Genomic DNA, 18940 nt, shown 5'->3' on the forward strand with positions numbered 1-18940 from the left:
TTTTACAGTCTTGCATTGGAACGTAGCAAATTTCAATGTGTAATGTGCTCTGTTGTTATTTTTGGAGAGCAGGAAGTATTGCAGCTCTTCCTCCTGTTTCGATTGCAGCTCCTCGCACCTCCATACAAATGCTGCTTCCAAGCTGGCAACCTCCTTCTGGAAGACGGTTAACGTGCTTTTCTTCAAAAATTTCCCTTTCAAGCTCTTCATTGAAGAGGATTTTTTTGCTTGAACAGCGCAGTTAACCATCACCATCGTGTCCTCCCACTCAGCACTAACGTAAGTTCTGATGAACTTTTCGCCCCGTCGAGAGAGCGAATCTTCATCTGCAAGCTGCGAGGGCGTTGTTTCCTCTACTTGAACCTTAATTCCATCAAAGCGATCCATTTTAGTAGTTCCGTGTTGCGTTGCATCGTCTCCCGAATCTTGAGTGTCTGTGGGCGAGATCGCATCAACTGCCAGAGCGCCTTCACGATTCGTGGTCGATTCCTTACGATCTTCTGGCAGTTGACGTGTCGTGGCCTCATAAATCCTCTCATGATGTCGTTTTTCCTTTCGAGCGACCTGCACGCCGTGGGAAGAAATTCTACTGTAGTCGTCGCCTCTTTCGTAGACGTTCCTAGCAGTGCTTCCTTCTTTCAATGTGCTGGCTTCTCCAGGTGGTTTCACATCGGCAGACAGAGCGGCTTCATTATTCGTGCGTGGATCTGCGCGGTCTTCCGTCAGCTGATGCGTCACGGCCTCGTCCATGTTTTCAAGTTCTCTTGCATTGTAAGGAAACTGTACGCCGTGGGACAAGAGTTCGCAGTAAATGTCACCGCTTTCGTGTACGTAGCTAGAAGAATACTTAGATGCAGAGGTGGTCACCCTCCGGAGGGCGACCCTCATGAGGGCAGACCTCACCCTCACCCTCCGAAGACTTGTGAGGGTGAGGGTGTGTGAGGGTGAGGGCGAGATCGACCCGTGAGGGTGAGGGCGTGTGAGGGTGAGGGCGTGTGAGGGTGAGGGTGAGGGCGTGTGAGGGTGAGGGGGACTGGTGAGTCGTGAGGGTGAGGGCGTGTGAGGGTGAGGGCGAAGCCGAGCCGTGAGGGTGAGGGCGTGTGAGGGTGAGGGCGACTGGTGAGTCGTGAGGGTGAGGGCGTGTGAGGGTGAGGGCGAAAGGCAAATCGTGAGGGTGAGGGCGTGTGAGGGTGAGGGCGAAAGGCTAGTCGTGAGGGTGAGGGCGTGTGAGGGTGAGGGCCATGTCAATCCGTGAGGGTGAGGGCGAAAGGCTAGTCGTGAGGGTGAGGGCGTGTGAGGGCGAAGTCGAGTCGTGAGGGTGAGGGCATGAGAGGGTGAGGGCGTGTGAGGGTGAGGGCCATGTCAATCCGTGAGGGTGAGGGTGAGGGCGTGTGAGGGTGAGGATGAAGTCGAGTCGTGAGGATGAGGGTGTGTGAGGGCGAAAGGCGAGTCGTGAGGGTGAGGGCGTGTGAGGGTGAGGGCGAGGGCAAGGAAAATCCGTGAGGGTGAAAGACGAGTCGTGAGGGCATGTGAGGGTGAGGGCGAGGCATGAAGGTGAGGGAGATTGAACGAAAATGACCACCTCTTGTTTAAAGTTGGATCCGAACTACAATGTGCCTCCTCCACCGGGTCTAGTAAGAAATAGGCTTTAATATTTTTAATTCGTTTCATTGTGTTTCTAGTCCAAAAACGCATTTTTATATTGCCTATAAATGCCTATTAGGTGAGTGCCTATTTTGCTTAATCGTGCCTAAAATGCCTATTCTGCCATTTTTGCTTATTTCAGCTTTGTTATGCGCCTTTGGCTTTCCATATGTTGAATGTAAGCGTTCGTTGACGTTGAACTGCCTGAAAGCCTCAATCGGGGTAAGCAAACTGGACGACCTGTTAGTGACTCATCATATATGTGGACGCAACGACGCCAGCTCTCCCCTTCTTTTTTTTCCCCTGAAAGATTTGTGGGAATCAATCGGTACTCATTTGCTTTGTTGTGCCTGTGAAAAAATGTGGTTATATGAGGAAGTATCATGTGTTTCAAAATGACAAGGGATATGACAGCCAGAAATGTATTAATCAGTGGCGTGCCAAGAGGGGATCGGTGGGGTTCATAACCCCTCCCCTTTGCTCCAGTATTATTTTAAAAAAGTGAAAGGCAGTAAATGATAGAAAATACTGCGAAAATCCTGGACACGCCACTGGTATTAATTAATAATTCATCTTCGCAGGGAATTGTGAATTAAAGTAATTCTGATATAAAGAACTTGCACTAACCATTCGGCCAATTTGAACAAATACCCCAATTTCGGATGGCATCCCATTTCGCCTAACCGCATAAACCGGTCGGAAGGGGGAATGAGGGAAATTTTGATCCAAGTAAACACCAAACAATTCCCAACATGTGCCCATGCCAAATAGTCAGGCGTTGCTCCGAAAAAGGAGCATTGTCACAGAATCCAGCAGCCGGGGGTGTTTGTTATATTTTCTATAAGATAAAGGAAAATAGGACTCCATTTCTTGGTCGATCTTTTAGTAGGCAAAAACAATCCTCCACTCGACCCCCTTCAATCTCTGACTTTAGTCGGATTAGAAACTCTAAGCTGCTTCATTGACGCTTAATGTTCTGCTTGTTCTTGTTTTATATAACCTAACCAGGTGTGTGATATCAAGGATAACTAAGAATGACTTTCATAACTTGCACCGGAGTTCGGGCATTTATTTTGGTTAGAATAGGCAGACAAAAAGGCATTTATAATGTGGAAAATAGGCACCAAATTAAAAAAAATAGGCACAATAAACAAAAATAAAGTGGGAAAGTTCCAAATAATTTATCTCTATAATTTCATTTTAAAATCAACTAGTAAACAACATATTTACTTTCATTTGTTGCCTTGATTACACACAACCACTAGTTTTTTTTTGTTTTTTGCTTTCTTGAACATTCATCTGTCATAAAGAATGATTTTCATAACGAGAACGATCTCATTTGACCACCCATGAAATAGGCTATTGTAAGAACTGGATTCATATCGTGAATAAAATATTTTTTCTCCTTTAAGAGTATCACAAATCGTTTTCAAGTTTTCCAGTTCTACATTTTTACTCATTACACCTTTGCACTTTTCTGCAACAGCTAACTTTTTCTTCTGACACTTCAATTAGTAGCCGCACCGATTCCTCCAAGAGTTTAATGGATAAGAGTTTCACCTCTTTTTCCCAGCTTTGTAATTGTTTCTGGCAACTGGCAACATCGTAATGTGCTAATAAATAATGTTTTTGAAAGAAAACTAAGTTATGTACAATTTTTTAAAAACACATTCTAAAAATGTCATTGAAAATTAAAAAAACAGGCGTAAAAAGTAAAGATATAGGCAGTAGGGTATAAAGTAGGTAAATCGAAAAACTTTCTATATATATTAAGACAATTTTTTTCAATAAATGCAGCAGGAAAAAACAGGCATATCGGCCTGTGGAGGGACCGTTATATTTCATAAATCACATTATACGCGTACTGTGCCGATAAGCAGTTAGGCAAAGGGGATTAGGCGAAACTGGACTACATGCAATTTTGTGTTCAATTGTACGCACAAAAAGGGATGAAAAGCAATTTGCATCCTTTTAACCAAAAAAATATTTTAAATGGTATTCCAATTAAAATTTCTGGGAAGAAATGAACTAGCGTTACCTATTGCGCTAATTGCGCACAAATGTTTCATTGACAATGGATTATAATTTTAATCATATTCTCATTTGCATGAAAGCTAAGATAACATAACCTGATTAATTGAAAGCATTTGCATTCTTTTATTTTTGTACGATTATATGACCTGTTTATCTGTGTATGTGCATCAAATTATAGAATAAGAAATATTTGATTTTGATCTTCTAAGTGCACATGTTCTGGTGAGCCAAGAGAGGCCATTATCCAAATTATTAGAATTATATTATTTAGTAGGAGAGACAATGAGCGAGCAGGTTAACCGAATGGGCATAAAGGTGTAACATTTCTCAAATAGGGCAAGTAAAATGTGCTGTAAATTTCCCTTCTTGTGGAACTGTATTTTGTTTGTAAAAGAATAAATACAAATGATGTATTAAGTACAAAAATGTGTTGAATTTAATTGTACAGGATGGCTCAAGTCACTTAACACCTCCGGTAGAAGGCCACTGCAGCGCGCAACATGGAAATGGTGATGACCAATCGTTATCAGGCCAAGAAGGAACCACATTGACGCCACCCGCGTGGTCGACGGCCATCTTGATGTCAGCCATCTTGAATTCAACTTCAGAATTTTAAATGGGAAGGGGGTGATATGATATATCAAATCAGGCTAGAATTTCACGAGAAATGCAATGGTGAAGGTTTTTTCGACGTATCTTTAACCAGTAAAAGGTTATTACTGAATTCTTGTACCAATTTGCTCCTTTTCGAGGTGTTAGAAAAATGTATTAAAATTTGTTTAGCGCATCGGTAGCGCATCAAGATCAAAGAGATGTCTAGGGAGAGAAGTTCGCATGCCATTGCACACGACTTTAAGAAGAGCTGCTCATTATGAATGGTTGATGCGAACAATTTACAGTGTGACGCTTCCATTGAATTAAAAGTCCTTCACAATGACAAGGCCGTTTCGTTTCTACCTGGTGAGGCGGTGGAAAAACGTATGTCAAGTGGAAATCACCACATATTAATAAATTATATCTCAAACGTTTGCACATAGTTAGCACATGAATGCACACTATGTATTTTTATAAGCACACGAATATTAATCAAGATATTAATGAGTTTATTGTGGCGATTCTGGCTTGATATCGCTACAAATCAAAATAATATTTTTCAGCAACAAAATTGTACTATCTTTTAGGCATTCGCTAGCACATGAAAGCACACTATTTATTTAAATTAGAATACAAATAGTAATCAAGATATTAATAACATTATTGGCAATTCTGGTTTGATATCAAGATAAAATCGCCACAAATAAAAAAAATATTTTTCAGCAACAAAATTGTACTATCTTTTAGGCATTCGTTTAGCACACGGAAGCACACTATTCATTGCCAGCTGATCTCACCGAGGGACGAGAAGCATGTGAAAGAAAAGTGTTGTATGTGAACTGTGGCTTCAACAGGACAATAAATATTGTGATTTGAAAATTAGATATGTGAGATTGATTAATCTATCTCTGCTAGACTAGCTACTCCTCAGTGCACGTCACTCCGTATTTTACTTGATCCGGAAAGAAGGTTCACTCAAATATTATGAGATTTCAATCGAAGTTGTACCAATTACACCTGAATGTAGTCAGTTCAATGCCATGAATCTAACCTTTAGTGATCAGAGCGAGATTAAATTTGCTCGGATCATAGAATGCATCACCGTAAATCAATTTCGGTGCAGTGGCGGCGATTGGATTCCAAAACCGGCAGGGGCAATGTGCCAAAACTAGGGGGGGGGCACAAAGGCAGTATATTTTCCTTTGTAGATAAGGTTTAGCAAAGTACGAGGGGAAAAGTGGCGAAAAGTTGGGGGGCAATTGCCCCCTCGCCCTCTAATCGCCGCCACTGCCTCGCTGTTGTATTTCCTTTTTCATGACATAGGAGCTACAATAATTATTTTAAACTTTCGTTTCAGAAGTAAATCAAAGAAAAAAATGGTTGCTGGAGGGTAATTTAAAGGGAAGTTTTCCCAACTTCTTTAGATTTTCTTATTGTCAAGAAATTTCGGGGAGGGGTTGTAGCCCCTTATTCCCATTCCCCCTCCTCCGCGTACGCCAGTGGGGTAAGCAAATTGTGTGTCTGCTAGTAGTGGATTCCCGAGATCCTTGGATTTCAAAGCGAAAGCGTGGGCACTACATTATATGGGAGTTAACCAATGGGAACCCAACGATACAATTAACCATGGAAAATAATGGTAGAAATTGACTGACATATTTAAAATTATAACACAGTACTATTGTACTTGTACTTTGATTGTTGTTCTGTCTCATTCATTTTCTCTTTTCAAAAACTTCCACCCAGTACATTATATTTCCATGTCCACTCTGTCTTCAAAACTCTTCATTCACCAAGCTATAGTAAATGCTCCTGTTCCTTCTGTGAGATTACCATCATGGTTTCCAAGAATGAATGTCTTTCTTCAAATCGAATCTGTCCCTCTTACAACAAAGGATGGGGTGGAGGTAGGGGTTTTGAACACCTGCGGGGCAAGTCTTCCTTTTCCATGGAATTCTAGTAATTGTCACGTAGTGAGATCAAGTTCAACATATTTGTGCAGAGGATGAAGAGATCCCACAACTTAGATGTTTACATATCAATAGCTTGCGGATTTTTTACGTATTTGCCTTTTTCATTCTTTCGTAGTAAAACATAGGCTTTAATATTTTTATTTCGTTTCATGGTGTTTCTAGTCCAAAAACGCATTTTTATATTGCCTATAAATGCCTATTAGGTGAGAGCCTATTTTGCTTAATCGTGCCTAAAATGCCTATTCTGCCATTTTTTCTTATTTCAGCTTTGTTATGCGCCTTTGGCTTTCCCTATGTTGAATGGAAGCCTTCGTTGACGTTGAACTGACAAAGCCTCAATCGGGGTAAGCACACTGGACAACCTGTTGGTGACTCATCTACCGCCTAACTACCCTTTCTTTTTTCCACCTGAAATCTTGTAGCAGTCAATCCGTACCCATTTGCTTTGTTGTGTGTGTGTGTGAAAGGAAGTAGACAGTTATCTGTGGAGATATCATGTTCATATTTTTGAAAATGCCAAAAGCACAAGACTGCCAGATGTGTATTGATTTAAAAATGGATTTCTGCAAAAGTTTGTTTAACCACCGACGGAAAATTTGATTTTTGTTATTCAGCATCGCTTTTTTTTCACTTTTGGCTAATCGCGAGGATTCGGATGAGGGATGACATGATGACATTTATGAAGGAGCACTCGCAAAGAACATCCATGCCCAGGCCAGGATTCGAACCTGGAACCCCTGCTGTGCTATCCACTTCCCCACGGAGATCGGTCCCACTGACAGAAAAGTAATTTTCTGTCAAGCTTGTGTTAAATTACTATACAAATTAATATTCTATCCCACATACACGTAGTACCTATATAGTTTTACAAAATATCCTTGTTCAAAACTCAAGTTCTCTGTACGTGATTTAAGGCTCCTCTGAAAATGTATTTCTACCTATCGCGTTATTAGGAAACAAGAATAAATGGTGAACAATGCACACCGAGATGAACCCTCTTACATTGCCTCAGTTCTGAATGAAACAATGCTAAGTTATAAGTTATGTGAAAAACTTAGTGTAGTGCCTTTGTGTTGCATAAGTCAAACGATGCTATTTATTCTAAAATGTAATGCCATACAAATTAACAGCTCACGTATTGGTGTAATGTGCGCAATCAGCGCAATGAGTAACCCAAGTTCATTTCTTCAGATACATTTTATTGGGAACATCCACAATTTATTTTAAGGGTGCAATTTTTTTTCATAACTTGCAAACAATTGGGCATGAAACTGGTGGAATTTACGTAAAAATGACAAAGGCAATAGTGGCAACGGAAAAAGTGGCAAATTGAAAATGGCAAGCGGATAAAATGGCAACGATACAAATGGTGAGAATAAAAGTGGCAAATACAATTATTATGATTTTACTTGAAAATTGAGAAATTTCTCGCATTTCACAGTTTGAAATTAAAATTTAACATAATGGTATATTTTTGCAGATATATTTACAAGAAGTATAACTTGCACATGTAGCTCAATATCGGACACACTGGACGGAGCAGAACTAAACCTGAAATCTTCTTCATTAAGTTTTAGCCTAATGTACGAATTTCCATTGATTGATTCTGTTTATTTTACTTAAATTTTCTTGGATGATCGCGAAGATGAGGATGTGTGATGATTAGGGTACGGATTTATAGGCACTAAAAACCTCTGAAATAGGCAGGCAATAGGCACAAAAATGATGCAAATAGGCACTTAAAAAGGACTCTAAAATAGGCAACTAAACTAAAAATACATTAAAATAGGCATTTTTTACTTCCAATGCACATGCATACTGTATTAGCATTCCAGTTTACATATAAAAATGTGCTAACAATTCACAAATTTCAGAGAATCGTCAGTTAAAGTAATTCTCGCAGAAATAACTTGAGCTAACGATTGTTACGTGAATAATTGTTCTGAAGTGATGAAAAAAGGATTTGCACCATTTTAACAAAAAAATATTTTAAAGGATGTTCCGATTAAAATTTCTCCGGAGAAATGAATTTCTGTTACCCACTGTACTAATTGCGCACATATATTTCACAAACAGTTGACAATAGTTTGAATGAAATTATCATTTGCAGGGAAGCTAGGATAACACAACCTGGTTAATTTATTTATTTGAATGTATTTTACTTGCACTTTTTGCACGAGTAGATGAGCTGTTCATCTGTGTATGCGCATAACATTTTAGAATAAATAATATCGTTTGACTTAGTGTCAGTGCTCGAAGTGAGTCGGCATGCGAGCGGATGGCATCCTCGCAACTAGCGCCAAGACACGCTATTAGTGTAATTCTCCATATTCAACACAAAGCCACTAAACGAAGTTTGTCACATAACATAGCATTGTTACATTTAGAACTGAGGTAATGTAAGCTGAAGGCTCGTCACAGTGTGCATTGTTCACCATTTATCCTTGTTCCCAAACAACACGAGAGGTAGAAAAATATTTTCTGTGGAGTGGGAATTTATACGTGAGCAGCTCAGAGTTTTGAACAAGTGCAATACATAAAACTATACATATGTAGTACCTAGGTACATGTGATATTTCCCATGTGAAAGAAATTGTTTATTTGGAAGTAATTTAACAGTTAAAGATGTCTGCTTCATACAAGCTTGACAGAAAATTACTTTTCCGTGTGGGGACGACCTCCGTGGGGGAGTTGTTAGTACAACAAGGCTACAACTCAGGGGTCCCGAGTTGGAATCCCGGCCTGTGCATGGGTGTTCCTTGTGAGCAGTGTCGTGCCCAGGATTTTCGAAAGGGAGAGGTTATGTATATTTTTTCTTGGTAGTCAGCCCTCATTTTGTCATATTTTCCTACCTTTGACGTTCTCTTTTTTTAGGAATACTTTGCGAAAGGGGGTTATAACCCCCATCAAGCCACCCTCGTGCACGCCACTGCTTCTGAGTGTCTCTTCATCAGTTTCATCATATCACTCATCCTCATCGATGCGATTAGCCAAACGTGGAGAAAAGCGGCGCTAAATAACAAAAATCAAGTTTTCAACCGTAAAACAACCTTCTGCATCAATCCATTTTTGATTAATACACTTCTGGCTGCCTTGTGCTTTGGAATTTTTAAACATATGAACACGATATCTTCACACCTAACTGCCTATCTCCTATCACATGCTCAACAAAGAAGATGAGTACTGGTTGACACAAGAGGATTTCAGGTGGAAAAAAAGAAGTAGTGGGTTCAAATTTGGCGAATACCATATTTCAGTTAGTTCAATGTAACCAATGGCTTACCTTCTTCAATGTAGGGAAAGCCAAAGACGCATAAAACAAGCTGAAGTTATCAAAAAAGGCAGAATAGGCATGTTTAGGCACGATTAAGCAAAATAGACACTAACCCTCAAAATAGGCATTTATACGCACTAAATGCGCTTTCGGACTATAAACACCATGAAACGAACTTTAAACATTAAAGCCTATGTTTTTCTGCAAAGGAATAAAGAAAGCAAATAAGCAAGAATCCGCACCCTAGTGATGATATTTTAAAACTGAAGAAGGGACACTCACAAAGAACACCTATCCAGGCCAGGATTCCAACCCGATACCTGTGTCATCGTAGCGCGCAGTACTAACTACTCCGCCGCGGAGTAGTTCTCTTAGAAGAAGAAGATGAAAAATGGTTGTAGCAGCAATACCGACCTAGTTTAACTTTAATGTGGTGACATGATAACAGTGTGGCAGCGGGGGGATGATCTGTGAAAATGTTGCTAACTCGGGGAAACCATGCCCCCTCACTTCTTCGAGCACTGCTTATCCTCTTTTTTAAAAGTGATAGGTAGAAAAACAAACCCTGTCCTGGATACGTTTTCGGAGTAGCCGAAAACCACGTAACCAGCTGATAGTTTTAAACAAGGCCATTACATAAAATTACATATTTTTCCCATGTGGGAAATAAATATTAATCTGTCTTTTGATTTTAGGGTGTTTTTTGAAGTGCTTATTTTTTTTTATTTTTGTGCCCATTTGTCTGCCTATTTGAGGGCTTTTTAGTGCTTTTAAATCCGCACCCTCATTGTTAGACATTATACACGTACACATTAATATCTACTCTTTTCCGGGCTCGGTTTTAAAACTGAAAAGTGGAGTTTGATCTTTCCAATTTCCCTTCAATTATGCCCATGGAATGATAACTACCAATTTTATTGTATTGTCTTCACACATGTATATTTCTCAACATTTATCCCTTAATAATCAAGTAATGTAATTTTATCATAAATCGAATGTGTTTTAAATAAGAATGAGAACTTAGCAATATTCCAGTGGTTTCGAGGCCAAATATCCGACGCATACATAAAACATAAAAACTTTCACTGTCAAACGGGAGGAAAGCAAAGTAACAAGAGGATAAAAAATAACGGATCCTGGTGTGTCTTACAGTACCAAGTTTAGTTTTAAAGAACATATGTATCCACTATGTCGCAAACCAAGGGTACGAAAAATTCGGTTTTTGTCAGATGTCGTGGATAAGATCTGGCAAGCGTAAAAAATATTAGAAGTTGTTGATTGATGTGATGAATAAAGATAGAACTCTAAAAGTAGTCTGCCAATGTTTTCGACATTGTGAAACAAAACATCGCAGTGTCTGCATGCCAATCGTATATTTCTTTAACTTTCCTATTGTTTTTTTGGCACTTGACAATTAATTAATTAAATATTTCCTCAATTATAGTATCAGTTACATTTCTTATATATATATATATATTTGTGTGTGTGTGTGTGTGATGGTGTGTGTGTGTGTGTGTGTGTATTTCCATGCATTCTTTTACAACATACTTGTTTCTCTTAACATATTGCCCTCTCACCCCACATCAGTCCTTTTTATTTCTCTTCTTATCTAAGTTCCTCTTTTTTAATTTACTTGTTGTTGCTATCCCCTCATACTACCCAGGTCTTGTGAAATATATGCCGTCAAATATTTCTCAGTGTTCACATTGTATAGATATGTAGACAGAGGCAAAGGAATTGAGAATGGGAAAGAAATAATTTAATAATTCCCATTCAGTATCAATGCCTCATATGCAAACAGGTAGGAGCAAGCGAGTACTCGACTGTTTCCCCTATTGACAATGACGTTACTGTAACCACATTCGTTAAAAGAACAGCATTCATATCATGACGATCAGATTTCCATTTACCTGGTAGAGGTTAAATCAACAAATTTTCTTGACGGAAAATAAACTAAACTAAATGTTTGGTAATTGCAACGTTGTGTTCTCTTAAAATCGAGACGAATTACATGGGGTGTAGGCAGCAGTAGCATATGATATTCGTAGTATCTTTGCCATAACCCACTCTGTTAAACGCAGGAAGGAACCATGTGATTATTTATTAATCGAAACACTGACCGTGTATTATGACGGATTTCTTCCGAAAAAAAAATGAAGTGAAATAGTTTTTTGGGGAGAGAAAATGAAATGAAAAGTTTCATGTGCCCAGATATGGGTTTTTCTTTGTGTTCCCTCGCCTATTCCTTATTCATGTATCTTTATCGTTGCTATTCTAGAGAAGTATAATTGGAACGTGAAGAAACCAAAATACGATTTGATTGATTGATTGATTTGCTTTATTGTACTCCGCTTTTGTGCCAATTTTGGCTAATTGTGAAGATGGGATGCGTGATGAGATGATACGATGAAATTAATGAATGGTGACTCACAAACATACATGCACAAGCCGACAGTCGAACCCGGGACCCCTTGCGTCGTAACGCGATGTGCTAACCACTCCGCATCAGGGGCCGGTTCAAAATAAGAAGAAAAAGAAGCAATGCACATTGCCCATCAACAAGGTAGTAATATTTTATATTCGTTATCAAGGGATGTAGTTTGTTAGACGTAAACTTTATGCTCAAATAAGCTAATATCTACTGCACCTACAATTACAATGGGAGAAGTACTAAATTGTCCACCAGCTAGAAGTGGAATCCTTGGATTCCAAAACGCAGAGGTGCAACAACGAATTTTGTCGGTGGGGGGGGGGAAGTACCAGGATAAAAGTACCAATAGCTGTAGTAGTAGTAAAAAATGACATTATTATTATTATTATTATTATTAGTAGTAGTAGTAGTAGTAGTAGTAGTAGTAGTAGTACTAGTAGCAGCAGCAGCATCAAAAACGTTATCATCCTCTTAAATTACGCAAAAAGGGGGTAGAAGTCGGTGCTAAAGTATTTGTTTGGTCAAACTATTTGAAATATATTTTCAACACGTTCAATTTCACATTAGCTAATAATGGAAAACAATCACACAAACTGTATTTTTGAATGGCAGAAAATGCACGATAAATGCATTCTGATTATAATTCTTTTCGTACACATGACATGTATAACTTTCATGTACATCACATGTTGAACACATATGCAACATGGAGCGACATAAAATAAGAAAATATATATGCAACATGCTGCCACTAAATTGTGCACAAATTCAAAATTTATTCAATACATATATGTACAACAGATGTATATTGCCTAAATATATTACATTACAGAAAACAATTGTATTGCGAACAAAGCGTATATGAAAATTTTTAGATCCAATTTTTCCAAACTGAAAAGAATATTGATTTAATATGACGCAAATAATTTCACGGGGCGCCATGGCATTCTCTCTTTTATAGCTTTTTTTTTTTAATTTAGATCGCTCAGCGTCCACGGCCGACTCCCGCCGCCCCCTAACTACGGCTGTGAACATGACGAGATTGAGAAAACCAGACAGTGCGAGCGAAGCGTGCAAGAAAATTTTACGAAATGTATTTTTATTTGCACAATATTTGAAATCAATGGGGGGGGGGGCAATTGCTGCTATGTGCCCCCTGGAAATGCCCTTGGCCGTCAACGTTTGCCCCCTTAGAATTGACTTCCTTCGAAGCTTGGGGGGGCAATGCCTCCCTGCTCCCCTGTAGTTGCGCCACTGTCAAACGACAGCGTGGGCACAAGTATGTTTGACAAAGGAAAGTTTATTTAACCACGACACAATACAATCAGCGATTCACGAATCAATGAAAAATAATTTTTGAAATTGACTGACATATTCAAAATTGTAGCACAGTACTATTGTACTTTGATTGTTCTGTCTTCATAACCACGAAATTTATGCCTCGTCAATATATTTCCCCCTTTTAAAAGCTTCTACGTTCTATTTAGTGAACATATTTCCATTTCCAAGCTGACTTCAAGCTACTCTAAATACTCCTGTTCGCGGTGCAGATTTCCATCACGGTTTCCAAGAAGATCAGTGAATGGAATGTTGTTTTTCAAATCCAAACTGTCCTTGCAGACAAGAGGGTGGGGGTAGGGGCTTTGAACGCCTGCGGGGCAAGTCTTTCTCATCTATGGAATTCCGGTAATTGTGACGTAGTGAGATCAAGTCCAACATCTCTGGGCAGAGAATGAAGTGATACAACTCAGATACTTGTATATTATCATTGTTATAGTGTGATAAACAACAATAAATAAAGACGGAGCAGTTTCACCATTGATAAGGTGTTTATAAAGTGAACGCTACTGTCAGTGGCCCACCCACAATACTGTATATGACACGATTTTTGTGACAACGTATAGTTAAAAATAATAAATATATTAAAAATAATAATTATACTTGATGTAAATTAATTATGCATTATATAACTCAAATAATCTTAGTCCAAAATGATAGCCTACTCATTGTTAAACCTTATTGCTTAATAAAGAAAATGTATTATTATTATCATTATTATTAACTTTCTTCACATGAATGAGTTAACAATTTCGTGTCATTTCAATGTATAAAATGCACGTGGTAAAGGAACCAGTTATTTCTTCAAACATCGCTAACTGTCTACGGAGGGCAACCCTCATGAGGGCAGACCTCACCCTCACCCTCCAAAGACTTGTGAGGGTGAGGGTGTGTGAGGGTGAGGGCGAGATCGATCCGTGAGGGTGAGGGCGAGATCGATCCGTGAGGGTGAGGGCGTGTGAGGGTGAGGGCGAAAGGCAAATCGTGAGGGTGAGGGCGTGTGAGGGTGAGGGCGAGATCGATCCGTGAGGGTGAGGGCGTGTGAGGGTGAGGGCGTGTGAGGGCGAGGGCGAAAGGCAAATCGTGAGGGTGAGGGCGTGTGAGGGTGAGGGCGACTTGTGAGCCGTGAGGGTGAGGGCGTGTGAGGGTGAGGGCGTGTGAGGGTGAGGACGAGAGGCAAGTCGTGAGGGTGAGGGCGAGTCGTGAGGGTGAGGGCGAAAGGCAAATCGTGAGGGTGAGGGCGTGTGAGGGTGAGGGCGAAGCCGAGCTGTGAGGGTGAGGGCGTGTGAGGGTGAGGGCGACTGGTGAGTCGTGAGGGCCTGTGAGGGTGAGGGCGAAAGGCAAATCGTGAGGGTGAGGGCGTGTGAGGGTGAGGGCGACTGGTGAGTCGTGAGGGTGTGTGAGGGTGAGGGCGAAACGCAAATTGTGAGGGTGAGGGCGTGTGAGGGCGAGGGCGAAAGGCAAATCGTGAGGGTGAGGGCGTGTGAGGGTGAGGGCGAGATCGATCCGTGAGGGTGAGGGCGAAAGGAGAGTTGTGAGGGTGAGGGCGTGTGAGGGCGAGGGCGAAAGGCAAATCGTGAGGGTGAGGGCGTGTGAGGGTGAGGGCGACTTGTGATCCGTGAGGGTGAGGGCGTGTGAGGGTGAGGACGAGAGGCAAGTCGTGAGGGTGAGGGCGAAAGGCGAGTCGTGAGGGTGAGGGCGTGTGAGGGTGAGGGCGAAGCCGAGCTGTGAGAGTGAGGGCGTGTGAGGGTGAGGGCGACTGGTGAGTCGTGAGGGTGAGGGCCTGTGAGGGTGAGGGCGAAAGGCAAATCGTGATGGTGAGGGCATGTGAGGGTGAGGGCGACTGGTGAGTCGTGAGGGTGAGGGTGTGTGAGGGTGAGGGCGAAACGCAAATTGTGAGGGTGAGGGCGTGTGAGGGTGAGGGCGATAGGCAAATCGTGAGGGTGAGGGCGTGTGAGGGTGAGGGCGAAGCCGAGGTGTGAGGGTGAGGGTGAGGGAGGTTGAACGAAAATGACCACCTCTGCTTAGATGTCGGTTCCCTCTCGTCATGATCCGTGGGTCTTCTGCCACGGTCTTCTGCCAGCTGACAAGTCACGGCCTCGGCAATCTTGTAAAGTTCTTCCTTCTGAGGAATACTCGTTGCTTCCTGTATTGTTCTCCTCGCTTTCCCTTCAAAATATCTGTCGCAGCAAGCACAGGGTGCTGCACAATCTATAACAGAGTTCATTTCCAGGGGTTTTATCGGCAAATCACGGTTTGGTTTAAATCTCTCCGCAGCAAGTGGCTGCGTGACCGTTTGACGCTCTCTTCTTTTCCAGTGCACTCATTCTGGTCGGTGGCCTTTCTGAGCGACTGCAAAGTGCTCAGTGCCCTAGCAGCAGGGGCGTGCCGTGACCTTTCGTGATAGGCAAGCGATGGGTGAATTTTTCGTTTCGGTTAATTATAACAATTTCAAATATAATATAGGCCTAGACACATCCCCATTTACAATAATGTGCTTAATGGTGACGTATCGGGCTTGAGTGTGTGATGTGCATACATACCGTAAAATCAAATCTTCGCTGCGCGGTTTTTAAAGAAGGAAAACAGCCTTCGATATAACTTTTAAATTCCAACCATGAAGAAAATTATGATTTACCTGACATTTGAGGGCAACTATACATTAAATTACGTTCTTCTTTAACCCTGAAAATAAGAAACATCCTATTAGCATAAAGTTTTGATATTAAATAAACGGACGGGTTTCGGTTCCTTACTTGGCTAGAATTATGAATCATGACTTGTCTTCAGTTCCTGAATGCAAGCGCAGATGTGATTCTGCGAACGTTCATGTATTTGCACTGCATTATAAAAATTGCTCAAGTCACTCACCGTAGCCTGTACAGTTCCATCAGTGGCGTGCTCAGGATTTTCGAAAGGGAGGGGTTATGTATACTTTTTCTTGGTAGTCAGCCCTCATTTTATCATATTTTCCTACTTTTGACGTTCCTTTTTAGGAATACTTGGCGAAAACCCACATCAACCCCCCCCCCCCTTTGGGCACGCCACTGAGTTCCATGGTCCTACATTTGTACTGAATAAAACGCATTGCGAACAAAATAATTTATTAAGATCATTGCTGCCACATAAGTTATGTGACATAACCAGATAATATTGTTGTACTGAGATGTTTTAAACTGCCTAATGAAAACTTTCCCATCTTTCTAAGTTGGTTTGGTTATGAACAATTCAGGACACGGTCGCTCATGGTTCACAAGCTCCAACCTTTCACCTTATGTTCTCGAAGTGAATGGTTTTGAAAGAAGGCCCCTAATAATCAAGTCCTTACCTGCAACACTGCAAATCGATGGCTCATCTGGTATGTCAACCATGGCGGAAATTTTCAATGTAGAATCATACTTTTACATCCGGTACAAAAACACTACATGAAGAACAGAAAAACACAGCACAATATCGCAGTAAAAAACAACACTCATCCGCAGCACCTACGCTTCTTCCGTTTCACCCTACCTGCAGTTGCAGTGTTACATACCCTCCATATTTCCCAGTAACTGACTACATGACGGATATGTTCAAGTACCGGCTGTGATTTCATTTCTTATAAATAGCACACGACTGGTGATCACTGGCTAACTTCATAATGTAATTTGTTAATTACTATAGAGTTTCAAACATGAAAATCGAATCGTGAGGTGGTGCTACAGATGCGCAGAAAATTCTGGAAGCTAGCAACACTTGTGGCCCGTGTGGACGAATTCTTTCCAACACCCTTGCCAAAGACAGATGCGATCTTGGTGTTGCTTGCCCTCGGCCTTTTTTCTTCGTGAACGGGAATGGACAGTGACCATGCAAGAACTGCATAAGTCACTCGAAAAGCGGGGAGAAAGGCGAGTAGTCCTCTTCTTCTAACGCGGTCAGTCGTACCGCATCGCCCAACGTCGTCAAGGGTGCAGTCGGTTTATGTTTCAAGCCAATAGAACAGGAAATAGGGGAAATGAAAATTCTGTAATGTAAATATCTTATAGTAAATAAATTCCATTCTAAGGTATATAAAGGCATTGAAAAACACGGACTTAAGATATCAAAAGTGTTTTAAAAAACAACGCAAGCGGCGCTTGCCCCGCCTTTCCTTACCGCATGCTTCTGCCTAGCAGCGATGCCATATCTGCGCTCGTCATTTACAATGTATGCACCTGTTGATTCATTATTTTTCACCCTCCATGCAGGAGAAAGAGTGACGACCAGGGCTTCTCCTTCAGGCAAATGTATCTCTTCGCCACGTATTGGGTGCGAATGTGAGTTGGGGTCCCAATGCCTATCTTCTGCATTAACTAGTAGAATATCGTCTTCTGTTAAAGCAATGTTCGTTCTCTTCGTAACGTTTTCATTGTTCTCAATGGTAAGCAAGATTGGATCCTTGTTGAGTACAATTCTATCGGTTTCAATCGTCTCCGTAATCTTGACGTGCTCGTCTTGGGTGAGAACAGCAGCTTCCTTTTTGGTCTCCATATTACTCCTTGTCACTGAACTTTCAACAATCTTGTGGAAACCATGAACCAGCACGTCGAAAGCTCTAACTCGTAGCGTTTCTTCAGTCATCTTATAAATTTCTCTAATGCTGACAGAAAAGATTACTCGAGGTTGGCCGTCCGTCTGAATGAAATAAGCGTATCTCAGAACCGAAGAAGATTGATACGACAGGAGTCGATAGATGAAAGAAGAGCTGTAAAGACGATCCTGAAAAGTCCATAGTGTGAAGAACTGGGTTGTTTGTATGTGATACGCATGATGCGAGTAACGCTCGTCCAAATTTAGAAATTTTCTTAAGTAGTTTTCTGCTTGACGTATATGTCTATGTACATCATAGCAAAGTCCCGCAAGCAGTTTTCTCCGAATTGGGGGATTAAATGCACTTGTAGTCTCTCGACTGAGAATTTGCAGCCTGGTCCTGACGGACATCAAATCACCAAAGATCTGCGACACAAGATCCATAGCGCTATCTATTCACTTTTGCACCTTTCTTTCTTCGCAGCGTTTAACGCACTTCTATGTCCAAATACTTGTGTTCGCAGGTCTAATTACCGGGCAACGTGTTCTCCTTTATATTCAGAGCCAACAATGCGCTTGATCGTTTATGTACTGTTGCTAATCCCATTTTAACTTTTGCTCTGATAGTAATTATTACTTTGCTTCCCTTATTTTTACAACTCACTCGTGTTGCTTTCCCTGAATGTATAAAACTCGCTCTCCCGTTCACTCGATCTCATTGAACCCTTTCGCTGCTCCGTTAGGGAATGAGGAAACGACAAGCGCTACAGGAAGCGAAGAGGCGAAATACTTTTGTAGCCCCACCGCAGTTAAAGAGTGTGGAGGGATTGTAAATGCTCGTCTAGTTCTCGAAATATATACTACAGGGTGTCCCACGAACGGCGCAACTGGGAATTAAGAGTGGCGTTACTTGTAACCGAAACCTGTACATACATAAGTCATACACCAAATGTTAGCCCTGTCCAAGTAGATATTTTTAAACATAGAAACAACAAACGGGGTGCAGTGTTGCTAAATGTAAGTGAAAGTGTAAATTTATTTTTCCACAAAGCATGGAAAATTGCATGTCAAACATTCGTACGGAAATTTGGACGTCAATTTCCACCT

The sequence above is a fragment of the Lepisma saccharinum genome, chromosome 13 (genome assembly GCF_977018435.1).
Source record: "Lepisma saccharinum chromosome 13, izLepSacc3.1, whole genome shotgun sequence".
NCBI classification, from domain to species: domain Eukaryota; kingdom Metazoa; phylum Arthropoda; class Insecta; order Zygentoma; family Lepismatidae; genus Lepisma; species Lepisma saccharinum.